The sequence below is a fragment of the Mirounga angustirostris genome, unplaced genomic scaffold, assembly GCF_029215605.1.
Source record: "Mirounga angustirostris isolate CCGP_5_RB_7025 unplaced genomic scaffold, mMirAng1.0.hap1 SCAF_2, whole genome shotgun sequence".
Classification (NCBI taxonomy): domain Eukaryota; kingdom Metazoa; phylum Chordata; class Mammalia; order Carnivora; family Phocidae; genus Mirounga; species Mirounga angustirostris.
Window position 1 is genome coordinate 48451501 of NW_026991710.1, and position 6806 is coordinate 48458306.

Sequence of the window (6806 nt, forward strand, 5' to 3'; positions counted from 1 at the left end):
TTCTCCTCATTCATCAAAAACTAATTAGTATGTATCAGGCAATGTGCAAGGCACTTGGGCTATTGTGGAGAGCCAGATAGACAAGGTCCTGCCTTTATGGACTTCACAGGAGAAAGCCATTTTTTGGAAAAAGTCATTATTGTCGTGTCAAGTGATAAAAGGGGAAGTACATGGGTTTCTTCAACCTCTGTGAAGACACATGGACTTGTACCCCTTCCCTTGAGTTACCTCTCTGCCTTGTACTATTAGAGCAATTATAACATTGTATTGTATGCCTCTTCATTTGCATGTTTTCTTGTATTTTGCATGCACATCTAGATCGATGATTTCAGAGCATAAATCATAGTGTATTCCTCCTCTGCTCAGAATAACCTCACTGAGAGTAAAAGCCAGACTTTAAAACAACCTACAACCTCTGTCCCTTGTTATCACTCTGACCTCACCTCCTACTTTTCTTTCCTTTGTTCACATTAATCCATTCATACTGATCTCTTGATTTAAAACATACCAAGAGTTTGGCCTGGTTCACCTTAACCTTTGTTCTAGAAGTTCCCTCTGCTTAGAACTCCCTTTCTCCAGATACTTACTTGGCTAATGCCCTCACTTCCTTTAAGTCTTTATATAAGTCTTATCTTCTCAATATGGACTTCCTGACTAGCTTATTTAATACCATACAACACTTGTCTTTCTTTCCTTTGACCCATTGTAATTTTTCTAAAGCACTTTTTACAATGTAATGTATTAAACACTTACTATTGTTGTTTCTTGCTTGTCTATCCTTCCCTACCCTCTCTAAAATATAAGTCCCACAAGGACAGGAACATTTGCCTCTCTTGTCACTATTGTACCCACGCTACCTAGAATAGTGGCTGGCACATAATAATTAGGTGTTCAATAAATCTGTATTGAATGACAGAAAGGGGATCTCCTTACTATACTATGAGCTCCTTGAGAGCAGACACTACATTTCCTTGTCATAGTATCCAGAGCATCTGCCACAGTTTCTGGTATCTATTTGGCTATCAAAACAATATATGTAGAATAAATCAATAAGAAAATACAGTAATAAATGAATGAATGATTATAGCTTTTACCCAGAGTAGTTTTACTATGTGTATAAAGATATTTGGAATAAATAAAACTTTTATTTTTCATAAAATGTCAGGAGCCAGGATGGAAAATATCAGGGTTCTAAATTTATATATCATCAAAAGCAGATGAGAAAAAAATTTTCTTTAAAGATATGTTGCCATTTCTACATTTAAGACATTTTTAGTTGAAAAGGCATTTCAACTGAATCTAAAAGAGGGTGAAAAGTAAATAAAAGACTATTGTAGTCAATATGCTGTGCGTTGGACCCCCAGAACTTTTCATTTTATAATTGGAAGTCTGTACCCTTTGAACCAACATTTCCCCATTTCCACCTCTCAGCCCCTGTCCTTGGCAACCACTGTTCTACTCTCTGTTTCTAGGAGTTCAGCTTTTTTTTTTTTTTTTTTTTTAGATTTCACATATAATGAGATCATACAGTATTTGTCTTTTCTGTTTACTTATTTTATTTAGCATCCTCAAGGTCCATCCATGTTGTCACAAATGGCAGGATTTTCTTCCTTCTCATGGCTTAACAACATTCCATACATAACATACATTCATATGGACACTCAGATTTTTTTCCATATCTTGGATATTGTTAATAATGCTGAAGTGAACATTGGGAATGCAGATATCACTTCAAGATCCTTATTTCATTTCCTTTAGATGTATACCCAGAGGTGGAATTGCTAGATCATATGGTCAGTCCATTTTTAATTCTTTGAGGAGCCTCCATACTGTTTTCCATAGTGGCTGCACCAATTTACATTCCTACCAACAGTGCACAAGAGATCCCTTTTCTCCAAATCCTTGCCAACACTTGTTATTTCCTGTCTTCTTAATGGTAATCATTCTAACAAGTGTGAATGATATCTCACTCTAGTTTTGAATTACATTTCCCTGATGATTTATGGTGTTAAATGTCTTTTCATGCACCTATTGGCAATTTATCTATCTTCTTTGGAAAAATGTCCTCTTCCAGTCCTCTGCCCATTTTTTAAATTAGTTTTTGTTTCTTTGTTGTTTGTTTGTTTGCCATTGAGTTGTATGAAGCTCCTTATATATTTTGGATATTAACCCCTTATCAGATACATGGTTTGCAAATATTTTCCGCATTCCATAGATTACCTTCTCCTTTTGTTGATTTTTTCTTTTGCTGTGCAAATGCTTTTTAGTTTGATATAGTCCCATTTATTTTTTTTTTTATCTACTGTGCTTTTGGTGTCATATCAAAAAGCTTGCTTCCAAGACCAATGTCAAGGAGTTTTTTCCTATAGTTTCTTCTAAGAAGTTTTATGGTTTCAGGGCCTATGGTGACTATAGTAACAATACCGTATTATATACTTGAAATTTGCTAAGAGAGTACATCTTAAGTGTTCTCACCACACACATAAAAATGTAATAATGTGAGGTGATGGAAGTGTTAATTAAACCTATTTTGGTAATCATTTTGTAATAGATACATAGTGTGCACCTTAAACTTACACAACATTATACATCGATTATATTTCAATAAAACTGGGGGAAAAACATGTTAAGAAAATCCTATTGTAGGGGTGCCTGAGTGGCTCAGTCATTAAGCGTCAGTCTTCGGCTCAGGTCATGATCCTGGGGTCCTGGGATCGAGCCCCATGTCGGGCTCCTTGTTTTGTGGGGAGCCTGCTTCTCCCTCTCCCTCTGCTCCTGCTTGTGTTCCCTCTGTGTCTCTCTCTGTCAAATAAATAAATAAAATATTTTTTTAAAAGCCTATTGTATGAGATAATAGAGCCATTCTGTAAGAATAAAGGATTGAATTCATGTATCTGGATAAGAATTCTAACTGAATATAATATACTAACAAAAGATGCAAATGAATCAACAGAACTTTAAAAAATGCTTAGAATATCATAATGTTGGCAATTTTAAATATATCTACTTTTTTTAATACAGAGATAGTATAACCTAGACAAAGTCTAAAGTATTTGGAAAGAGAAAATAATTCCTATTTAAATGGAAAGTTTTTTTTTTTTTTAGTTGTTGGAGGAATAAACAAGGTAGGTACTTAGTCACCTATTTAATCATAAAATAATGGCCCTGAGATTTCATATAGAAGAAAGTTTTGAACAGAAGTTAGTGAGAGCAAAATTTCTAACGAAAAACAGTATTCCCCTTGTTTAATTAAGTAATGGAAGGTAGAGATATATTAAATGGGGCAAAAAAAAAATAAAAAAGGAAAAAAGCATAAACCATAAAATGAATTAAAGACTTTTTCAAGACAAAGGTAAAAAGATATCAGGAAGAGATAAGGCTAAACTTGTATGGAAAACCCAATAAATGATAGATCTTCCATATATAGACCTTTCCATTCATAGGATGAAGAGTAGTGGTTAATTTCTGGGGCAGAGGGTGGACTTAATGAAAAAACTTGAGAAACTATCAATAATGGAGAAGTTATTCACAGAAGAACCAGGAAAAAAAAAATGAAGAAAAAGGTCAAGGACTTCACCTACTACCAAGATACCATTCTGGAGAAGTCAAAACTTATACGGTAGGTAGTGTTTGTAAGGGGACAAGAATTTCTAGATTCTTTAAGACTCAAAAGCTGCATAGGTTAAGTTTTATTTCTTTTAATTCTATTGATTAAAAATAAACATATGAAAAATATAAGAAAAAGGGAAAAAAGCAAATATAAATATTAATGTATGGTATTTCTTTCTCTCATCCCTCCTCTATTTTTTTTTTTTTTAGAAAGACAAAACATTACAAGATAGAAACATTTTACAATATTTATAACAACACCACTATGTCCCAGTCATTTTCTATGTGCTTGGAATAATAGCAATCAACAAGATACATAGAGTCATCTATGTGCATCATCTACTTGTACCTTATTGCAGAATCCTTTGTCCATAGTGGCATAGCTATTGTGTCTATTAGTATATTCACACTAAGGAATGCTGGGTATTTTGAGCTTATCACACTTTTATAAGCCATATGCTTAGTCTCTTTTGTTTTCCCTTCTTTCTTGGAAAAGTACAAAATATTAACTACCTCAGCTGTTTTCCAAGTTATCCAAAGGGATGTTATACTTTTGCATAATATGAATTACCTTTTCCTAGATCCCAATAGTAGAAGTGTATGACTTGATGACAAAACACATAAGGTAGTTTTCTGATATACAGGACCCTACTCTGGGTCTTAATTTCTTTATCAGTCAGGAGGGGATAAGCTATTCTGTAATTACCTACATCCTGATTACTTCAGTGATTTAAAACTACAAAGTTTATTTCTAGCTCACACTGCATGTTTACTGGGTAAGGAGGATCTGTTCATTTCAGCCACTTGAAATAGCAGGCTGACAGAGTCTATATCTCAACACAGCTTTAATGTGCAGACGATGGGGGAAAGTCATCATAAAAAAAAAAAATACACACTGGCTTTTAACACTTACTCACTTATGCTTGGAAGTGACACCTGTTACTTGCATTTGTATTTCTTTGGTCAATGCAAGTTGTATTTCCAGCCCAGAGTTTAAAAGCATGGGAATGTATAATCTTGCATCAGAGAGAGCATCAAATATATCTTTGAAAATTAATACAGTCTACCATGTTTGATTCTCCTACCCAGGAAGCCCAGCACATGTTGACCTTATCTCTCTACATACTTGCTATTTATATCACTTTTTTAAATAACTGATCTGTCCCCTTGATTTTAATAATCCACTAATTCTCCCCTCCCTGGATTACTAGACTAAGGTTGTTGCTGGATTCTCATTAGTACACATTGTCCTAATTTTAGTTTTGTCCTCATCTTTGTCTCCTATCAACCTCACTCCTTTAGATGCCACTTGCTGAGAAAGTTCTGACACTCTCCCTTCTTGTTTCCCAGAATATGCTTTTAAGTATCATAGCAGAGCTCATGCTATGTGTTTTATAAATTCGTATTTCATTTTCCTCCTCTTGTCACAACAGACAACTAGATTTTTCAGCCTTGGTGCTTGCAATTGGTTTGAGGCTGTGTGATGGAGTTCTGGCAAATGACATATTTGTAGGACATATACAGTACCTGGAGATTTGGGTCTAAAACCTTTTAAATACACCCTCTCCTCCTTTTCTGTGGTAATGTCATAGAACAAGTATTTAAGAAGCCATGCCACAGAATGGAAGGCACCTTGTTCCTTGAGTTACCATAGAGGATAAATTCCAGAAAGCCACTAAAGCTGCACTGAACACAACATGAACAATAGATCTATGTAGTCTTCATTCATGGATATTTCAGTTTGTTACTGTAATATAGACTATCCTATTTTTGACTAATAAAAGTGTGAAAATTAATCAGGAGATAAAACGTGGTTATGATAGGGGCACCTGGGTGGCTCAGTCGGTTAAGCACCTGCCTTTGGCTCAGGTCATGATCCCAGGCTCCCTGCATCAGGCTCCCTGCTCCTCAGAGAGCCTGCTTCTCCCTCTCCCTCTGCCGCTCTGCCTACTTGTGCTCTCTCTATCTCTCTGTCAAATAAATAAATAAAATTGTAAAAAAAAAAAAAGTGGTTAAAATAATTCCCCTGAAAAAGGAGGGATAACATTTTGTTTAGTTGAATTAAAATAAGGGGGTTGCCCGGCTAGCTCAGTCGTAGAGCATGAGACTCTTAGTTGAATTAAAATATTCTAAATTTTACAAAATTAAATTTTTAAATATGAAATTAATGATATATTGAGATAAATAGTGTAAAAAATAACAGAGTAAAGCATCAGGTGATCAGGTCTATCAAACTAATATTTGATAGAAATGCAGTAATTAACATTATTTTCTCTTATTGAAGTCAAAGGGCATCTAACATTCTGAAAAATTTCAGCTAATATTGAGATACTTTTTTTATGTATAGACTTAGCTCCTGTTTCAAATTATGAAAAAACAAAAATGAAAACAAAAACACAGTATTCCTGAGCTGATCATTGATAGCTCAGAATTATTCTCTCAGCCAATTATCCTGTAGGTTCTATCAGAAAGCTATTATGTATAGTTAATTGTATTTTTTAAAAGATTTTATTTTTTAGGTAATCTCTCCACTCAATATGGGGCGTGAACTCACAACTCTGAGATCAAGAGTCTCATGCTTCACCAACTGAGCCAGCCAAGTGCCCTATGTAGAGTTAATTTTAATGCTAAATTTGATTTCAAAGAATATGTGATGAAGAATCTCTCAAATTACAGACAGTAGCTGAGCTCAACTCAATTTAGATTGAGTTCAAAAACATTTAAGTCTCAGTGTGTACTGCATTGTTCTCAGTGACCTCACTCCCACATAACCCTACTGATTTAAATCAATAACATCAGAGTTTGGGCATTGGAATTTACCTTAGAAGTCATTGAAACCAATCTATCACCCAACCACATCCCAGAACATGAGGTTTGCCCTTTGCTTGAAATATTTCACTACTTTTTAAAGAAACCTACTCCATGATTGGCGAAGTGTGCTAATTTCTATGGAGCTGAAATGTTCCTATTTAATACTTCTACCAGATTATCCAAATTCTGTCTTGGGGAACAAAGAAAAATTACTCCCTGTTTTATAAAATACATACAAAAATGTTCTCAAGATAACTTTTCTGTTATTTTTCCCCAAATATTTTTTTTCCTACACAGTAAATAAAAATATATTCAGAAATGCATGGTTCGGTTTGTTTCTATTATTCTGTATATGGTATTAATGTCATACCCATTATCATTCAAGT